Source organism: Dendrobates tinctorius, unplaced genomic scaffold (assembly GCF_039654945.1).
Source record: "Dendrobates tinctorius isolate UK_male_01 unplaced genomic scaffold, ASM3965494v1 ptg000269l, whole genome shotgun sequence".
Lineage (NCBI taxonomy): Eukaryota > Metazoa > Chordata > Amphibia > Anura > Dendrobatidae > Dendrobates > Dendrobates tinctorius.
In genome coordinates, this window is record NW_027361936.1 from 3867501 (window position 1) to 3888823 (window position 21323).

General features: G+C 43.1%; 1 long non-coding RNA gene across 2 annotated transcripts in view; it reads left to right on the forward strand.

Moving 5' to 3' along the window:
- Positions 1–6944, forward strand: part of LOC141069598 (uncharacterized) — a 9777-nt gene extending 2833 nt beyond the window's left edge. Inside the window, exon 2 of one of the 2 annotated variants that reach the window (XR_012226603.1) lies at positions 652–6944. This is a non-coding gene — a long non-coding RNA (uncharacterized lncRNA). The remainder of the gene's footprint in view (positions 1–651) is intronic. The other variant, XR_012226602.1, reaches the window with a different exon arrangement.
- Positions 6945–21323: the final 14379 nt, after the last annotated feature.

Sequence of the window (21323 nt, forward strand, 5' to 3'; positions counted from 1 at the left end):
CTGTTAATTAGACATTTTCTGTGGGTGTAATTTGTTAAAAGGCATGGCATGGTGTGTTGCTTCTGTAGGTAGATGATAGAGGAAAAAGAAAGAAAGAAAAGAAATAGAAAGATAAATGGATATTCTACACTTTCCCCCTCTGCCTGTAATTCTTACTCCTGCATTGGCTTTGGATATATCTTGTATTAGAAGTATAACACATAACAGCGCAATTGTTCTTGAAATTTTTAATATCTGAAAACAATCCATTTCAAAATTGCGATTCCGATTGCCATTACCAATAGAATATTCGGTGAGCGCAGCAGGACTAGCCATCTGGATACACCAGAAAAACATCCATAGAAAAAAGCGAACGTTAAAAAGCATTTAGCCAACTAATATATGCATGCAGGATCTGGTATGATGCAGAAATATATTGATAGATGGCACTGAAAGGAAATATATGCATTGTTCTAATGATCGGACCACACTAGAATGGAAAACAATTCATTATATAAGTTTAAAAATGCAAAGGGAGGTTATGGAGAACCCTTCAGTGGTTATTTTCAATCAATAAATTGCATTGTTATATTGATTTCCTTAAAGAAAATTCACAATAAATTCTGGAGCACTTAGTTACAGCAGATTTATTTATTATTATGCCGCTGTTAGACCGAAAAGGTGACTTCCCGACCACACTTGGAGTTCACTCATCAGACGGCTCTGCCCACAGAGGGACTTCATGGTCAGCAATACATCACCAGTGGATTATGTCCAAGAGCTAACAATCAACACAGTCAGTTAAAAAAAACCATTGATAATAATCGATCATCTATACCAAATTAGATTCCCTGTAAGATCTGTGTTTGTTATTTGTAAGAACTTTAATCATTAGGGCATTTTCTGGTTCTCTTGAATTTTATATGTCATTATTTTCCCAACTTTCCATAGGAATTTTCCTTGTATTTTTTGCACAAGTCTTATATTATGCATGTCTTCTTTTTCCTCTTCGGTCTGCAATAAATAAAGAAAATGTTAAAATATTTTCTTACCAGTCAGTTTTATTGTGTTTTGCAGTGAAACGCCTGCAGGGATTTTCTATCTGTCTCATAATCACTGCGGATGAGGCTTTATTCGTTGGTCCTGAGGTGGCATGAAGGCGTTATCTGTCTGAAGCCCAATACTCGTGTTGTCTTGTAGTCTCTTTCTTCCTGTATTATGTACCGGCTTCATTCTTCAAGACTTCATGTAAAGCTTTATCTTCTAGTGGCAAGTTTTCTAACAGTTCTCTAAGAGAATGCACATAGATTGGCGCAGTTAGAGACTCACCGGTGAAGAGTCTACTAGATCTATATCCTAATGCACCAAGAGAGTGTAAATCATAGAGGATTTCATAGCTCCTTCAGTAGTTTTCTGTATGAAGTATGAGCTGCGTGGCCTCCAGACGTAACCTTTTAGAAAAAAAAGACAGTGCTTTTATTTTATGGTGTAAAGTGCTTTTAGCTCCAGGGCTTGGGACGTGAACGTGGTCAGCAAACAGTTTCTTGAGTTGAGCTTGATGTAGCTGCGTCACCTGCTCGAGAGCGCTATCACGCAATCAGGAGGAAAAGGGGTTAATAGTTTATCTCAATGGTAATGACAAGATCACAACAATATCTTCTGAAATGGTTCTGTAGGCCAACACCTTTCATTATTAACTTAAGAGTCCATCCATCTTGAAGGAACAGTTTGAGATAAATGTCCTTTTTGGTGGGAAAAAGTGTGATTATATGAATTACATAGGAAGTGAAATTACAGTTCTGTCCTCATACTGGGTACATAGAAGAAATTATTCTGAGCAGGAAAGATGAAACTTTTGCACTGAAATTAATTTTACAGGTTCCACTCTCATACTGGGTACAGTCTTATTGCATGTATAGTTTTATCGTAGGCTTTTGAGCCAGGAATTATCACTCGTATATTACGGGCGAAGCCATGTTATGCATTCAGTGGTCTCGTTCATGACTGTGGGTGGAAACTACAAAATTGTCAAGGTCTATGTAAAAGGATATAATAATGCCTGAAGTGGACATAATGGTGCAACCTATAAAAAAGTGGTCCTCAGAGGTTCTCAGATGTGGAGACTTAGCTAATAAAACAGTTATCAAAAGAGTAGGTATTTCTCTAGACACCCTGTCTGTTAAGGTAGTCATAATTATGAGATACAGATATGTTCTTCCAACCATTCTTTGGCTCAACGTATCCTAAAATGATTGGCATGAAATGGCCAGCACTGAAAAAAAGTATACTTTTGTTATACACTGTCAGGAAATGGTCATGCTGCATGTGTCTATTCAGCATGTGGGTCACCCAATGGTTATTATGTGCATTGCAGTCTATAAAGAATTTTTTGCTAGTATAGTGAGAAATTGAAGTGCTTTAAAAGGGTTCTCCAGAAAAAGAAAAAAAATTCAAGGAAATGTTATTATAAATAAATTCCCAAACCTCTTCAATTAGCAATTCACAATTGTTTTGTCAAGGGACGTAATCACTAGAGATCTGAAATAGTTGTGGCATTGTTATACCTGCAGAAACCTTTCTGAGAATGTTAATAGAACAATTGCCTGTGAGCATGTGCAGAAGAAAGCTCCAGCCACCCTCCTTTATGTGTATGAAGATGTGGTCACTGTGTATATTCTGATGTACTACTGGAGATAAGTTACCAAGGGTGCTATGGTGAGAAGAGGCTGCTCAAACTGCTGTCCACCAGGTCTACCTGATCTAATACTGGAAATACCAGGGGTGCTGAGATAAGAATCAGCTGCTCACATTGCTGTCCACCATGTCTATCTGATCTAATACTGGAGATATGAGGAGTGATGAGGTAAATATTGGAGAAACCAGTAGTGCTAAGGTAAGAAGATGCTCACACTGCTGTCAACTAGGTCTCCCTGATCTAATGCTGGAAATACCAGGGGTGCTGAGATAAGAATCAGCTGCTCACTTTGCTGACCACCATGTCTATCTGATCTAATACTGGAGATATGAAGAGTGATGATGTAAATATTGGAGAAACCAGCAGTGCTAAGGTAAGAAGATGCTCACACTGCTGTCAACCAGGTCTACCTGATCTAATGCTGGAGATATGAAGAGTGATGATGTAAATATTGGAGAAACCAGTAGTGCTAAGGTAAGAAGATGCTCACACTGCTGTCAACCAGGTCTACCTGATCTAATGCTGGAAATACCAGGGGTGCTGAGATAAGAATAAACTGCTCACATTGCTGTCCACCATGTCTATCTGATCTAATGCTTGAGAAATCAGGAGTGATGAGGTAGGAAGAGGCTGCTCTCACTGCTGTCCACCATGTCTATCTGATCTTATACTGGAGATATCAGGAGTGATGAGGTAAGTATTGAAGAAAACAATAGTGCTAAGGTAAGAAAAGGAGCTCACATTGCTGTCCACCTTGTCTTTCTAATCTAATACCGGAGTAACCATGGGTGCTGAGGTAAGAAAAGGTTGTCCACAATATCTATGTGATGTAATATTGGAGAAGCCAACAGTGCTGAGGTAAGAAGAAGCTAATCTGATCTAATACTGGCGATATCAGGAGCAATGCAGAAAGAAGAGGCTGTTCACAGTGCTGTCCACCATGCCTTTCTAATCTAATACTGGAGACACCAGGGGTGCTGAGGTAAGAAAAGGTTGTCCACCATGTCTATCTGATCTAATTTTGGAGATGCCAGGGGTACTGAGATAAGAAGAGGCCACTCACACTGCTGTCCATTGTGTCTTTCTGATCTAAAGGCCCTTTTACATTTAGCGATGCACCAGCGATCCAACCAGCGATCCGACCCGGTCAGGATCGCTGGTGCATCGCTAAATGATCGCTAGTGAGCTTTCATACAGAAAGATCTCACAGCGATGCAGCAGCGACGCAGCGCACGATACTTACCTTTCACACACAGCGATCCTGCGTCCTCCCGCCCGCCTCCACGCGTCGCTGGACGTCACAGCAGGAAGTCTCAGCAGGAAGCGCCCGACGAGAAATGGAGCCGGACATTCTCGCGCGATCAGCGATGGACAGCGGGGGAGCCGGTCGGAGGTAAGTATCACACATAGCGATATCGCTAGCAATATCGCTATAACGTCACAAAACCAGTGACGTTTTAGCGATATTGCTAGCGATATTGCTTAGTGTAAAACCCCCTTAAGGGTACCATCACATTTAGCGATGCACCAGCTATCCCGACAACAATACGACCCGGTCAGGATCGCTGGTGCATCGCTAAATGGACACTAGTGAGCTGCCAAACAGGCAGATCTCACCAGCGATGCAGCAGCAGTCGACGGTCGTCACTTACCTGTCAGACGCGGCGATGATGAAGTCCTCCGCCCGCGTCCACGCGTCGCTCGTCAGCGCCAGCAGGAAGCCCAGCAGGAAGCGGCTGACGAGAAACGGCCCAGGATGTTCTCGCGCAATCAGCGATAGCCAGCGAGGGAGCCGGTCGGAGGTAAGTATCACACATAGCGATAACGCTAGCAATATCGCTGCTGCGTCACAAAATCGGTGACGCTTAAGCGATATCACTAGTGATCTCGCTTAGTGTGACGGGGCCTTTTACGCTGGATTCACATTGCATTAGGGGGCAATGCACTGACGGATCTGTTACATAGCGGCACTATCGCTATGTAATGGACCCGTTAACGCCGCCATTGCCCGCAATGAATGTAGCGCATCCTAATGCATGCCAAAATCAGAATGCGCTAGCAAGTATGCGTTAATTCATGACGCACCCTCGAACGCTGCATGCAGTGTTTTTGGGTGCATTGGCAGTAACGTACAGCGAACGGACCCGTTCGTTGTGCATAGAACTGTATGGGCTAACGCATGGTAGCGCATGGTACCTTAGCGCTACCATGCGTTAACGCATACCGTTAGCGCTAGGTCCTAAAAGATGTAAAAAATTACGTTAGCGCATCCGTTTAACGGATCCATTACACGGATGCCCTAACACAATGTGAACCTAGCTTATTACTTGCGATACCAGGTTGCTGAGGTAAAAAGAGGCTGGTCACACTGTTGTCCACCCTGTCTTTCTGAGTGGTAAGTAACTGCTGTGACCCAGCGATAACCTATACCTTGTACTGTACAGTTATCTCCAGGTGACAGCAGTTGAGCTTCCTATGGCATATGTTCACAAGCACATGCTATTTACACTGTAGGACAGGTTTTTGCCAGCGTGACTAAAATTGCAGCCATGTTATTGGACTTCAGTGATATTACCTCTCTAGATAAAACAGCGTTGTTCATAAAAATAATTTAGGAATGTATTTGTAATGACATATCCTTTAGTTATTTATTTCTATTCCGAAAGAAACCCTTTAAGTGGTTCTCCTATGAACAACATTTATAACCTATCTCAGTAGACGTCGGACGCCCAACAATCTTTTATCCCAAGAACGGGGTTGCCATGTTCTCAGAGTGGCAGTGCTTAGGCATCACCACTGTTCCATTTACTTTCTATGGAAAAGATGGTCACGAATGCCCACTATTGCTCCCATAGGCCCCTTAGATAGAGCGGTGATCATGCATATACACAACTGCTCCATTGACGCTCCCATTCTTGGGATTCTTGAGCCTTTAATAAAATTTGCAAATAAGCAACGGTAGACACAGCTGGATTTTTTGGCACGTCAGTCAACATCGATGCCCTCTGCTAGAATTCTAAAATAAATGAGCCACAATAAGCAATATATCATCTTTAGCTTCAATCACAAATGGTTGGATCTGCCTAATATAATATCTCATGTCTATGGTCACACTTGAAAAACAGTAGAACCAGCTGCCTAAACTGCAGTAGATTGCATTCAACCAAACAGAAACTGGAGATAAGCTGTAATATAAGTTTATTGCCCCTTTAAGAAGCAGCTGTAGTATTTTATATGTCATCTATTACATCAAGCATATTATTTCTGCTGTACTCTTGCCCTAAGTGAGGTGATAATTATCCACTAGTGCCAGACCAAACATGGCTACCCTCCCGGTAACAAGATCAGGAGTGTACATAGCGCTGATGAGCTCTGCGTACAAGGCTCTCTCTTCACAGTTATTGTGAGGCGGTATAAACATAGCCATTTGCAGGAAATTGTTTTTATTTATTTGTTTACACGTGCGTAAGGAGGGATTTATATTTTTCCTGCTACCTTCCCCTCGCAGCCAGGCAATCATAATGAACCGCTGGAGGTGCCATAAATATGCAAATTGCCAAGAAATTACTAGTTTTACTGATCTTACCTTTCCAATGTTAGAAAACTGGCGAATTCATTTTTTCAAGGGTCGCTCCTTTATAAGAGATTATACTCTGCCGTTTGCATGCATTTTACACGCACACGGATACATTCTCGTACAGAAAAGCTTTGGTCGTGTTATATCGATCAATGAAAGGATCCTGACCGAGCGTGAAGATATGGATCATGAATCTGATCATGAGCTGAATACACAGACACAGCAGGGCCCAATGTGTCATTTAACTCTCTGGCACCTGGTTAATAAGTCATAGTTGGGTCCAATACTGTGAATTTGGGAGATAAGTCCAATGACAATCTCAGTTCCGCTGCCTCTGTAAATTGAAATGTCTTTCGGCTTATCAATACATGAATATAATAAAGTATTGTCGTACGTAAGCGATACCGGTAGTTTAATGTGATGCGAGACCAAAGTGACAGTCGTATGCCTGACTCCTTCAAATTCGTGAGATAAAGTGGACGGATGTGGAATATCTTGTAAAAGGAAATGTTGATACAACAACAGCATCACTGCAAAAAGAAAAGAAAACAATATTCAACCACAAAATTCATACTATTATCCTTTTGATACAAATTTGTTACAAAATTCTAAACTTTTAACGTGTAAGCATCATTTGTAATCGGGAAAAAAAAATAACAGTTTGTGACAACTAATAAAATTTTGGAAAACCTATTGATTATGTTTGAAAAGTCTTCCTCATTTCTGCTCGTTGTCGTTCAATCACAGGGGGGTCGTCAGGATGGAGTGTGCGCGTCAGAGTAACACCGGCCATTTAAAGATCTCACATGAGATATATTGAGACTATAAGGACCATAAGGAAAAATTGTCCCCAAATTCTGACACACAAGATATTAGTGGGGGTCTTGTGATATAGGAAGCGGCTCCTGGCATCACCACTCTCCACAATCCTGGAGTTTGCAGGATGGAAGTATTGTCACTTACCTTGGAGATGCAGTAACCATTCAAGCCATTGAATCAAGAGGCCGTTTGATCTTATCTGCATCTGTGAGCCGACTGTCAACCTTTCCCCGGCTGTATATTAAATCATGTATAGTAGCTATATCAAGCTGGGATGATCTGTTAATTCTAAATTTATTAACCCTTGGAGTGCAGTCATCGTGTTTAATCTACTGTATCCAAAATTAGTTTTTCGGAGGGTAAATCATTCCGGAAGATATGAGTGTGATTTAGATTAGAGAAGCATTAATAATGAGCCTTACGTTTGGATAATTTAAATATACAGCCTTCAGTGGCAGATGTCAGGAAAACAGAAGAATATGTGTTACAGATACACAAAATGACCCCTGTAATCTATAGCCAATAGCACCTACATGGTCAAATATTCAGTGGCCAGTGCCATGGTATCTGGTGCTTCATTAATATGAAAACTCAACATGAGGCTTTACAACATTATAATTCGTGATGAGCGAACGTGCAGGGATAAGGTGTTTTCAGAGCAGGCCCGGGTGCTAACATAGTGTCCTCAGCGTGCTCGAATAATATGTTCAAGTCCCCGCGGCTGCATGTCTCGTGACTATTCGACAGCTGCAACACATGCAGGGATTGTCTGGTTTTTTAGGCAATCCCTGCAAGTGTTGCGGCTGCTGAATATCTGCGAGACATGCCGCCGTGGGGACTTGGACATATTCGAGCACACCGGAGACACTCTGTTAGCACCCGAGCATGCTCAGATATCAATTATCCAAGCACGCTCACTCATCACTAATTATGATATAACCAGAGTACAAATTTTTTAATTGGTAGATGGCATATACGGACACTTTGTTAATACCATGGCATTGCTTGACCCTTATAATATTCATTATATATACACAGGGGTTGGACAAAATAATGGAAACACCTGGAAACAGCAACAAAAGTTAGTTTAATATGGTGTAGGTCCACCTTTTTTGCGACGATTACAGCCTTAATTCTCCGAGGTATGGATTCATACAAGGTGTGAATTGTTTCCAAAGGAATTTTAGCCCATTCTTCAGTTAAAACACCCTCCAGCTCTTTGAGCGACGATGGCGGCGGAATTCGACATCTAACTTGAATCTCTAAAATCGGCCATAAATGCTCAATAATGTTGAGGTCTGGGGATTATGGGGGCCAGATGAGATGCTCAACTTCATTACAATGTTCCTTTTGCCATGCTTTAACAATTCTAGCTGTATGAATTGGTGCATTATCATCCTGAAAGATGGCGTTCCCTCCGGGAACAGTGCTTGAACCATAGGATGCACTTGGTCACCCAAAATGCCTAAATAATCTCAGCTGTTAATTCTTCCATGAAGGGATATCATTGGCCCGGCGGATCTCCACGAAGTAGCACCCCAGATCATCACAGAACCTCCGCCATGTTTTATGGTTGGGAGAAGGCAGTCTGGATGGAATGCTTCTTTCGGCTGTCTCCAAACGTACACTCGGCCCGAAATAGGGTAAACGATGATTCGTCTGAGAATATCACATGTTTCCACTGCTCGAGGGACCTATTCTGGAGGTTTCTACATCATTCTAAATGTCTGGAAACATTTGTCATTGAGAGCAGCGGTTTTAGAATTGCAGCTCTTCCGTGGAATACAGATTTGTGCAGCTCCAGACGAACAGTTTTCATGGAAACTGGGTTCTGTAGGTGTTCATTGAGCTCAGCAGTGTTTTTCGGAGCTGTGGTCTTGTGATCCTCTCTCACAATTCGCTTTAGAGTCCGACGGTCTCTCTCAGTCAACTTCGACTTTCGGCCGGACCTGTGCTTTGCTGCGGACGTTTTTCCTTCTCTTTCAAACGCAGCCATTACTTTGGAGACAGTACCTCTTGACACGCCAAGCATTCGGGCACTTTCTGTTACACTAGCGCCTGCCATACTAGCACCAACAATTTGGTCTCTTTGAAAATCCGAGAGGTCTGCCATTGGTATCAGGTTCTCATCAATGTTCTTACAATTCTGCAAAACAAACAGTTAATTTACATACACATCACATGACACAAATAATCAACTACAAAACATTACCTTATGTCACAGTTTGCATGTTTATAACATGTTCGAAGATTATGATGCCAAAACGTTAGGTGTTTCCATTATTTTGTCCAACCCCTGTATATATATATATATATATATATATATATATATATATATATATAATGAAAAAGTGAAAAAAGCACAAAAAAGGATGAAAAAAGTGGGTGCACGCTTCCAGGCATAAACCAAACCTCAGAACTATCCATCAGAAATTTAAGCAGCACGCTGCTTTCATTTCTGATGGATACATATATATATATATTTAAAACTCTGATAGATATAGAGCTCTAATTACATATATGGCGTTACTTGTGCATGAATTGGGCTAATGACGTCTCCCAAGTATATAGCCTCCAAGTTTTTCACATTGAATGGTTTGGTTCCAATGTATACTGTATATATTTATTTAACTCACTTATATAGCCCATTAATTCTAATTCTACAGCGTATATATATATACACACACACAGCTCTGGCAAAAATTAAGAGACCACTGCACAGTTTTATAAGAATTCAGCTTCTCTCCATGTCTGACAGCCATTCCGAAGGAAAGTATAAAAAAAAAATCCTGCTGTGGTGTTCACAATCCTCTTGCAATAGGACAAGCTGGATGGCAAAACAAGTGCTAATAATATCCCAAAAGTAATAGGAATGAAAAAATAACTTTTAACCATGCCAAAGGAGTTGAAAAGAAAAGTCTTGAGTGACGAAAAGAAGGGCTCAATTCCTTTACTAGCAGAGGGATACAGTGACCATCATGTTGCCTCCATCCTTAAAATTTCTAAGACAGCAGTCCATTACAACGAGGTCAAGCAGCAAACATTGGGGACAACAAAGCTACAGACCAGCAGAGGGTGAAAACGACTCTCCACTGACCAGGATGACCGTCATCTTATTCGAATGTCACTTAGCAACCGTAAGATGACATCAAGTGACCTACAGAAGGAATGGCAAATGGCAGCTGGGGTGTAGTGCATGGCAAGAACAGTTCGTGACAGACTCCTAGAGGCCTTAGAGGCAGGGCTCAAAACATGTAAAGGTAGAAAAAAGCCGTTCATCAATGAGAAGTAAAGGAGAGCCAGGCAGAAGTTTGCCAAAGACCATAAGGTTTGGACCATAGAGGACTGGAGAAAGGTAATCTTCTCAAAGTCTAATTTTCAGCTTTGCCCAACACCTGGTCATCTAATGGTTAGACGGAGACCTGGAGAGGTGTACAAGCCACAGTGTCTTGCACCCACTGTGAAATTTGGTGAAAGATCGGTGATGATCTGGGGATGCTTCAGCAAGGCTGGAATTGGGCAGGCTAATCTTTGCGAAGGACGTATGAATCAAACCGCGTACAAGGTTATCCTGGAAAAACACTTGCTTCCTTCTGCTCAGGCAATGTTCCTCAACTCTGAGGAATGGTTTTCCCAGGACAATGAGCCATGCCACACAGCTAGGTCAAGCAATGTATCGATGAAGTACCACCACATCAAATCCCAGTCATGGCCAGCCCAATCTCCAGACCTGAGCCCCACTGAAAACCTCTGGAATGTAATCAAGAGAAAGATGGATAGTCACAAGCCATCAAACAAAGAAGAACTGCTTAAATTTTTGTACCAGGAGGGGCATAAGGTCACCCAAAAGCAGTGTGAAAGATAGGTGGAAAGCATGCCAAGACGCATGAAAGCTGTGATTAAAAATCATGGTTATTCCACAATATATTGATTTCTGAACTCTTCCTGAGTTAAAAAAAAATAGTATTGTTGTTTCTAAATGATTATGAACTTGTTTTCTTAGCATTATTTGATGTCTGCAAGCACTGCATTTTTTTTGTTATTTTGACCATTTCTCATTTTCTGAAAATAAATACAAAACTTATTGCTTGGAAATTCGAAGGCATGTTGTCAGTAGTTTATAGAATAAAAGAGCAATTTACATTTTACTCAAAAATATACCTGTAAAGAGAAAAATCAGACCAACTGAAAATTTTGCAGTGGCCTCTTAATTTTTGCCAGAGCTGTATATACATTGCAGCCAAACTAATGCACGTGAATATATATGTTTTTTCTTTCTATATAGGTTTGTATGTATATGGCTCTTTTCTATACGTGCACCATATACACCTTTGTAGTTGTTAATGGCAGCATTCCCAGCTTTGATTTCAGACACAAACCGCCAAGCATGCTTCTTTTTTTTTTTTCCGGTAATCACGTGTCTGATTTTCCTCTAATGTAGCCTAATAACAATTTTAGCATTCAGATGAAGCGATTTCATTCTGTGACTGCCTTTTCTATTAGATTTGATTTTGAGAAGCCCCAGTGGGTGCCTCCGAGGCAGAGATCTATCTGTGAGGCTGCAGCCGATTCAATAGCAGCCTGAGCTAACCTTGACCTTTCACTAGACCCTGCTCCATCTGGTGCCAGCCTGTTTTTTTTTCTATCCTCTCCTTACTCCTTCTTGCTTCATACATTGATCACAGCGGAATTGAGCTTCTCATCTTCTCCAAGGGCTGAGGAGACTCGAAAGGACAGCACATTTCAATATATGGAAATGATAAAGCCTCTTATGCAATCATAAATCTACATGCAGTCTTGCGATTTGATATTTCGATCACCCTCCGTCTATTTCTCTGCCCAGATCTGGGAGATGTATAAAGAATAGACGTAGATCATAGGACACTATTGGGCTCCCATTACTCCAAAGAAAATGGGAAAACAGTGGTATTTATGGAAAATGATTTAGAAATAAGGTTCCTTCATAGTGATACCTGGGTGGGCACAATGGGCGCCCCTCCTTGTTAGAGTCGATAAAAAACATTGCTTCTTTTGCAGGCATGGGAGAAGATTAATGACATTTTTAAGGCATTTTATTGCTCGGTGCTGTCATAAATGTGCATAACGAAGATGCTGGGAGATATGTCGGGAACTCGCAGCGGCTGCATGTGCATCATTAGTTCGATTCCTGCTACCAGGTTAGGAACGGGAAAAAAAACCCAAAAACCTGCGAGCTCATATTCCCCTACAATACCTATGACATTGATTGCCGGCTCATGTCTTTAATATGTTTTTCTCTTGATCAAAGCTGGAGATGCAGAATAGCAGGGAGGAGGGAGTCAGAGGAGTCACATGGGCCGACCATGGGCAGCAGCCGCAGCTCAAAGGAAATTGACTGACTGGCCGCTTGGGCGCATTTCAATATATGGAAATGACCAGGGGCTTCTGCAATAAATCAACACCCGGCGCTGTCATTTTCCCAGTTTTGCAACATATTCCTCGCGTCTTTATTCCAAGCAGTCCCTTTCTTCTCTGGGCTCTGTTAATTGGAGCTCACTGTCACTGATTCCCGGCACATGCAGTAATAGTTGCGCGGATGATTTTTTATTTCTTTTTTTATTTTAGGTTTTTTTTTTAATATCGCGTTTGTTTGATGTATGCATCGCGTACGGCAGGTTTGTTTCATATTTGACGTCCGCTTTCGTAGGCTCATAGGTAGAACGTACAGGAGAGGTATCTCAGTATAAAAATCCTATCATCTATCCTATATTTCTATACTGTCCGTACGGAAAACACGATATAATGCACCGTCCATTTATGGCACTTAATTACTTCCTATTGTTTTGCTTTCTTCACTTTCTATCATTACCATAAAAACAATCCACTTGAATAACCTTTGTAGTATCATGTCGATTTTGTATGTAACCCCTTCTCATGTACAGCACCATGGAACCAATGGTGGTATATAAATAAATAATAATAATAAATAATAATAATGATTTAATCAGAAGGCAAAACGAGATTCCTAGAAGACGGGATCTATATAATTCAAGTCTTTTTGATCTTTTTTTTTTTTTTTCGAGAAAGCCAGAAATAATATTTCCCACCGGCCATGAGCACAATAGGCACATACAAGGTCAGCAGCCATCACCCCATAAAAGTCCCATTCTAATTAATTATATTCCGAGGGGCCTGTTTATGCAATATGACCGACATCGGATATTAACCCTCTGCGGTCTGCAGCATACATTTTCCCAGCACAGCCCCTCAGTAATTGTATACTAGTTACCACTCATGTCAGACATGATTTACATGCTGAGCTGAGAAAGATCCGTTGTAAAAAATAATCACTGTATCTTTTCATTTTTTTTTTTTTACCCGCTTGCTGATAGAGAAATTATTATTTGGCATTATTGTTTTTATTAGGCTTTTTCTACATCTGCTGCTCCCATAAATACGTTACCTAATAACCTCTGGCAAATTTTAGATTCAGCCGGCAATTCTCCTGTCCAGGAGTTTATTTCTTAATTATTAGAACATATTTTACATGGTTTATGGTAGCTGGCATATTTTCCACTTCCCTCCACACGCATAATCACAAAACAGTTCTCAATTATATGCAGAAGTAATCAATTTAACCTGGTGGTGGACTGGATGTGACATCGCAGAGCACAAAAGATAACATTATTAAAAACTGCAAAAACATATATATATATATATATATATACCGTAGGTTAGAAGATTATTTTTTTTTTAGCAATGTGTAATTTAGGCCTCATTCAGACGTCTCATCCATTTTCTGGTCTAAAAGTTTTTTTTTCAAATCATGTATCTCAATAGTCTATGGTGCTGTTCACATTTCTGTTTTTTTTTACCAAATCGGTCGATTTTTTCTTTTTTAAATACATGAAAAAATGGATGTGTTTATGAGGCCTAAGTGTGCTGGCTGAGATGGAAGGTATGGTGGGACATGGGACGGCTGTCAGTCTGCTTTTCAATTCAGTATCAATGTAGAGTGGTTATTATGGATTTACAACATCATCTCTAAATGCTTATTATGTCATTGTCAAACAGAACTTCCATAGCAACAAATTTGCACATGTAAAAGTTATTCCATTAGGGGCACATGTCAACAGCTTATTTGGGCCAGGATCCAGAAATAAAAGTGTGGCGCCCCCAGGGGTATGGTCGCCACAGTGGCTTTGCCTTCCTCCAGGGGAGGGTAATGCCAGGCTTGGAGGCAATGATGGGTCTCTCTCGCAGTCAATCTATGCATGCAACACAGTTCCACTCCAGGCCAGCAGGGGGAACTCTGAACCGGGATTAAGGGGAGGAGTGCGCTCTGAGGGCCAAGAGGAAGGGGTGGTTAGTTTGTTAGTCTGTGGAGGGTGAAGTGTGCAGACGTGTGGAAGGAGCGCTGAGATAGAGCGGAGAGGACGAGCTCATCTCTGGAGAGAGCACATGAACTGGAGCCTGGTCTCCACGGTTGTACAGATACTAACGGTCCTGCAACAGACACCAGAGGAGTAGGAGGCTGTACATTCCCTACTCCCATCTAAGACTTGAGGGCACAAGGCACAACAGCAGCTTGGATAGTGAGCCAGGACTCAGGAGAGAGGAGTCCCCGAGAGAGGCTACAGCTGTCTGCCGTGCAAGTGAGGTTCTTGGGAACATCTGACAGGAGGAACTTCAGTGTAACTCGGTACTGGAGATCCCGCAATTAAGCGCTAGTAAGAAGAGAGAATCCCTGAATTGCTTCCAGGCTAGCCTGCTCCAATACCATCTGTAATCAGGACCCTGCACTGCAGTTATCATGTAAAGGTACAGAAATTGCACCCCGCTGGTGCTGCTCGGGGGGCGACCCAACTTGGCGTCACGAACAGGATTACGGAGCCCGGTACCCCCCGGGTCCTGTGTGCCATAGACTGTGTTTGTGTAAAAGACTGTGTGTGAAATTGGCACCAATTGCCGCCATTGCCGCGCTGCTTGGCGCACGGGAAGAAGAAGGGGCAGGCCTTCGTGGGCGGAGCCTGCCACAGAGCGCGAAGAAGTGAAGTGCCGCGCGGGAAGAGAGGACAGCGTGCGAGAAGAGGAGGAGCTGAGGCCTACAGCTCAGAGCATCGGACCTGTGAAGCGGTCGCCGGTGAGCTCACACAACCCCCGGCCCTGGCTAACATTAACTAGGGGGGAAGAGAATGTCCGCGCCACACGACAATGCAGCGGCGGACGCCGCGGCCAACCCCGCAGCGCCGCAAGGAGGAGCGCCCGCCGCAGCGGTCCCCATAATGCCGCTGTCTATGCCCTACATACCGGGAGCGGCCTGGCTAATGCAGTACTCGGGTGAGTCACATACCCTGAGTGAATTTAAAGAGAGACTGTGCAGTTTGTTTAAAGTCTACCCTCTGTCTGAGAGCCAGAAAGTGAATATCCTGATTGGACAGTTAACAGGTGCAGCGCAGAGAGAAGTGAAAGCCTGGCAGGACACTGATAAAGAGACTGTTGCAAAGATCCTGGACAAGCTGAGAAGCACCTTTGACACACGCACTGCAGCTGAAATCAATATGAGGTTCTTTGGCTGTAAACAGAAGGCGCAGGACAGTATAAGGGACTATGCTCTCAACCTGCAGGAGGCGCTGCGAGCAGTTAAGCAAGCTGATCCTGACAGTGTGAAGGAGGAGGATAAGCTTTTAAAGGAGCAGTTCATTGAAGGACTCCTATCCAGTACCCACAGAGGACAGTTGCGTATCATAACCCTGCAAAACCCTGATCTGGACTTTGCTGATTTTAAGGACAGGGCTATTCGGGTACTGCAGGAATCAACTGACAGCCGTCCAGCGCCCCCTAGGCGCCCAGCGATCACTTACCATCAGGACGCAACATTTTTTCCTTCCCTCCCTGTAGAGGCTGATGCACAGACTCTGGATAAAGATCCAACTGAGGAGCTGCGTCTTCTAGTCCAGGAGTTGACCAGAGGGATGGCTGCACTTACGAAAACTGTACAGTCCCTGCAGGTGTCCTTCAAGGAAAAGATCCAGCTTGCTTCCAGTCCAGAGGATGACCCGTGGCTCCTGAGGAGGAGAGCCCCGCCACTTCGAGGGAGGAACAACGATCGCTATGACCAAGACGGACGTCCCATCTGTCGTCGCTGCTACAGGGCCGGTCATCTTGCCAGATTTTGTCCTTTAAACAAGCAACCCCTGGGGCAGAGGGCCAACCCCCAGGAGTAGGACCACAAGGCCCAAGGAACTGGCGAGCCAAGTATGTGGGAGGAAGGCCGATCCTTCCTGTAGTGATTGACGGCATCCCCATGAACGCTTTGCTGGACACCGACTCCCAGGTGACCACTATGCCGTACATTATTTACAAGAGATGTTGGGCTGATTCAGAACTTACCCGTGGCCCAACTGATGAACTGACAGTAGTTGCCAGTAATGGTCAGTCTTTGCCGCAGATAGGATGCAAAGAAATTACTGTTAAAGTGGGTCGGGTAGAACTAAAATCTCAAGGTCTGATAGTTGTTGATATTGACCGACGTGAATGTAATCCCATGATGACTCTTGGTACAAATGTAACTGAAAACTGTCTGTCCGAGGTTATTGTCTTGTTGCAACAGGTGGCTGAGACTGCTGGTTCCAGTGAACGAGTCCTGCAGATGGAGATCAGAGCCCTGATGCAAAGACAACAGGTAGAACACTCTGGCGGAGAAATTGGCAGTGTCAGAGTGAGTGATCCCTTCCCCATTGCAATACCCCCCAGATGTGAAATGTTGGTTTGGTGTCGGGCAACTATAGGTCTTAGAGGGAGAGATTACCAGGCATTGGTAGAATCAGTATACTTCGATAGCAGGCCCACTGTCCTGACAGCCAGAGGGGTGGTTGATGTACGAAAGGGGAGAGTGCTGTTGTGAGTTCATTTTCCCCTTCACCATTGAGGTCTGATGAACTCCCTCTTCTGGTGAAGGAAGGTAGTGAGGCTGATTACCAAGCACCTGGGCAGGATGATGATGACTGGGTGACGGGAATTACTGACTGGATATAAGGCAGCCGACGCCCTTCTGCCTTGCTGGTGATCTCTCTGAGGGATTCTAGGAGACCAGTCTGATTCCTGCTCCTCAAAAGCTAAGTTTTCTGCTCTACTTTTTGCATTTGTGTTTTGGTTTTGTTTTGCACTGTTTTCCTTTATTTCTGCCATTCCCTGCTGGGGTGAGCTGAATTCCTTTTTGCTCTGTCTTCAGAAAATACCTGAGTACTGATATAGTCTTTTTGAAGCCTAGCGTCTTCAGGGCTTTTTTCCCTATCAGCTGTTGGCTCTTGTTTTGATAGGGTTTTGGCGGATTACAGACAGCAACTTTTCTATACTGTCCTATCTAGTTAGCTTGGGCCCCATCATTTGCTCAGCCTATCTTTCTATCTGTGTGAGTGTTTTTTCATCTTGCTTCACCGTCATTATATGTTGGGGGCTTCCTATGCTTTGGGGTCTGCTCTGGGGCAGTTTAGATTTCCCTTTCTGTCTTTAGGTTATGTAGTTCTCCGGCTGTGATCGAGGGGTCTAGGGCACCATAGTAACCCCCCACGGCTACTGCTAGTTGTTGTTGATAGGTTCAGGGGTCTGCAATCTGATAGCTGCCAACTTCTCTGGTTTTCTGGACTTAGCTAGTATTTCTGTTTTTGCCTCCTACGGTGACTCATTCATAACAGAGTGCCTTTTGAATTGTGGGGAGGAGGAGGCCACGATACCTCGGTACGCCACAGTTTCTTAGCTGCTCACTGTCAATAACAACTCTTTGCAGGCAGCAGAGCCCTTGGTCTCATCCGATCAGGTGCAGGACAATGGCTCTGTGAAGCAGATGGAGGAGTGGTGTCAGCAACTGCAGGTGGGAACTGACTACGCCCTCCTACCAGAAAAATGGGGTATACAGAGTGACACAAGAGTATGAGCGGGTATTCAGCAAACACCCACTAGATTTTGGGCAGGCAAAAGGGGTTCAACATCATATCCCCACTGGAGACCATCCACCCATAAAGGAGAGGTACCGACCTATAACCCCAACACAATACCAATGTGTTAAGAGTATGTTGAGGGAGATGAAGGAAGCAGGCGTTATCAGAGACAGTTGTAGCCCATGGGCAGCTCCCATAGTTTTTATAAAGAAAAAGGATGGTACCATGAGAATGTGTGTTGATTACAGGAAAATTAACAGCATTACACATAAAGACGCCTACCCACTACCTAGAAATGAGGAATCATTAGCTGCACTTAAAACTGCTAACTACTTTTCCACCTTAGATCTCACTAGTGGGTATTGGCAGGTTCCTGTGGCAGAGGTAGACAAGGAGAAAACAGCATTTACCACTCCAATGGGTCTCTGTGAGTTCAATTATATTCCATTCGGGCTCTGTACAGCCCCAGGAACATTTCAACGGCTGATGGAGTGTTGTCTGGGACACATGAACTATGAGACGGTCCTGTTGTACCTGGATGATGTCATTGTTTTCTCCAAAACCTATGAAGATCATCTGGAACACCTGGCTGAAGTGTTTGAAGCTTTGTCCAATTTTGGCATGAAGGTGAAGCCCTCCAAGTGCCACCTCCTGAAGCCCAAGGTGCAGTACCTCGGTCATGTGGTCAGTGCAGAAGGTGTGGCACCAGATCCTGATAAGGTCACAGTCATCCGGGACTGGCCAAAGCCCAGCAACCTTCATGAAGTACGCCAATTCCTTGGACTGGTAGGCTAGGCTACTACCGAAGATTCATCAAAGGCTTTACTGAAATAGCCACCCCTATGCAAAATCTTCTGGTGGGGCAGTCCAAGAAGACCAAACAGAAAAATTCCACCTTTGAATGGACTGAAGAGTTGGAAAGGTCCTTCACCAGATTGAAGATGGCTCTCACAGGAGATGAAGTTCTGGCCTACCCAGATTATGACAACACTGTACCATCCACAGACCAATAACATGTGTGAGAAGATGAACCAGGTAGTGATTGACCTACTGAAGACTTTGCCCTTGGAGGAGATGAATCTGTGGCCAGAGAAGTTGCCAGATCTGGTGGACCTCTACCACCATATTCCAGTGAATTCCACCAACTGTACCCCAGCCTACATAATGAGAGCAAGACCTGGTAAACTGCCTATTGATTTGGACATGGGAGTCCTTACGCCCGAAGTAACGTCACCAGATGCTGACTGGGATACAGAATGACAACAACAGTACAGAAGAGTTCAAGAATGCGTGGAAAAGAGTCTAGCCCTGGCAAGACAAAAGCAGGAAAAGCTTTACAAACAAAATTCACCTGCCGTCCCTTTGTCGCCGGGAGAACAAGTCTTAAAAAGGAAGAGAAGATTGCACAAATTGGATGATCAATGGGAAGCTGAACCTTATACCATTCTACCCTCAAACTTTGATAATACCAAGGTATGCCTTATTAGCAAAGATGGAGGAGAAACTTCAGCAGCAATATCAATAGATCACCTGAAACTATGTCCTGACCTGCTGAAGGAAAGAGTGGAAGAACCAGATAACATCCAACCCATAGAGGAAGAAGAGAAGGTCAGCACAATACTTGGGGAATTCCCTGCGAATTGGACTAAAATAAATGATGCTATAGTGGTGCCGGTGTTGACATTTCCCCAATTGGTAGCACAGGAGGACGTGACTCAAGGAAATCCTGAGGATCAGGAAAATCAGGCAGCAGATGCCACACCAGCAGTGGAGCCAGAGGACCCTCGCCCTGCCAGTGGTGAACCTGTTATGCCCCTGGTGAGTCTAAGAGTTCACAGACAATCTAGGATCCCTGTGCCATGCAGAGCCCCCAGTAGTGTATCCAGTACATTACCCACTACACCATACACCAGTATTACGCAGGTCTACCCGCATTACACAAGGGATACCACCCATCAGATATCGTATATAGATAAATGTAAATGTTGAAATTGTATGTGTCTATATACAGGAAAGATGTATATCTTTGTACCGTGTTAGCCAGTAGATAGAAAAATATTCAGGATTGAGAGTCCTCAGTAGTTGATACCTTTCAATGGCTAACTGAAAAGATGGTAATACATTGCAAGCTTTCGAGACTACTCAGGTCTCTTCATCAGGCTAGACTAATACAAAATCTGAAGTCACATATTTATGCACAATACAGCCTAGAAAAAATGCAATAGATAAGACAAGTGACGTGAAGCAGAACTATCAATATGGGAGAGGGAGAAACATAAATATAAACATTGGACCAGTTCATAGATAAGGAGTCTGGATGTTTTATGGTCCTCTGATTGGGGTCTAGTTCTGTGTTGCCCTGCAAGGTTTTAAAAGGAAATTCCTTAATTGATGTTTCTCCCTCTCCCATATTGATAGTTCTGCTTCACGTCACTTGTCTTATCTATTGCATTTTTTCTAGGCTGTATTGTGCATAAATATGTGACTTCAGATTTTGTATTAGTCTAGCCTGATGAAGAGACCTGAGTAGTCTCGAAAGCTTGCAATGTATTACCATCTTTTCAGTTAGCCATTAAAAGGTATCAACTACTGAGGACTCTCAATCCTGAATATTTTTCTATGTGTCTATATGTAACTGTTTTTCAAGTTTTGTGCCTACAGGTAACCTGTAAGAGTTTCCTTTAGATTTGCCAGTTTTGTTTTATGGACATTGTACCACAGGACTTGTTTGGTTAAAAACTTTCCTGTATATACAGTTGTGGCCAAAAGTATTGACACCCCTGCAATTCTGTCAGATAATACTCCGTTTCTTCCTGAAAATGATTGCAAACACAAATTCTTTGGTATTATTATTTTCACTTAATTTGTCTTAAATGAAAAAACACAAAAAGAATTGTCCTAAAGCCAAATTGGATATAATTCCACACCAAACATAAAAAAGAGGGTGGACAAAAGTATTGGCACTGTTCGAAAAATCATGTGATGCTTCTCTAATTTGTGTAATTAATAGCACCTGTAACTTACCTGTGGCACCTAACAGGTGTTGGCAATAACTAAATCACACTTGCAGCCAGTTGACATGGATTAAAGTTGACTCAACCTCTGTCCTGTGTCCTTGTGTGTACCACATTGAGCATGGAGAAAAGAAAGAAGACCAAAGAACTGTCTGAGGACTTGAGAAACCAAATTGTGAGGAAGCATGAGCAATCTCACGGCTACAAGTCCATCTTCAAAGACCTGAATGTTCCTGTGTCTACCGTGCGGAGTGTCATCAAGAAGTTTAAAGCCCATGGCACTGTGGCTAACCTCCCTAGATGTGGACGGAAAAGAAAAA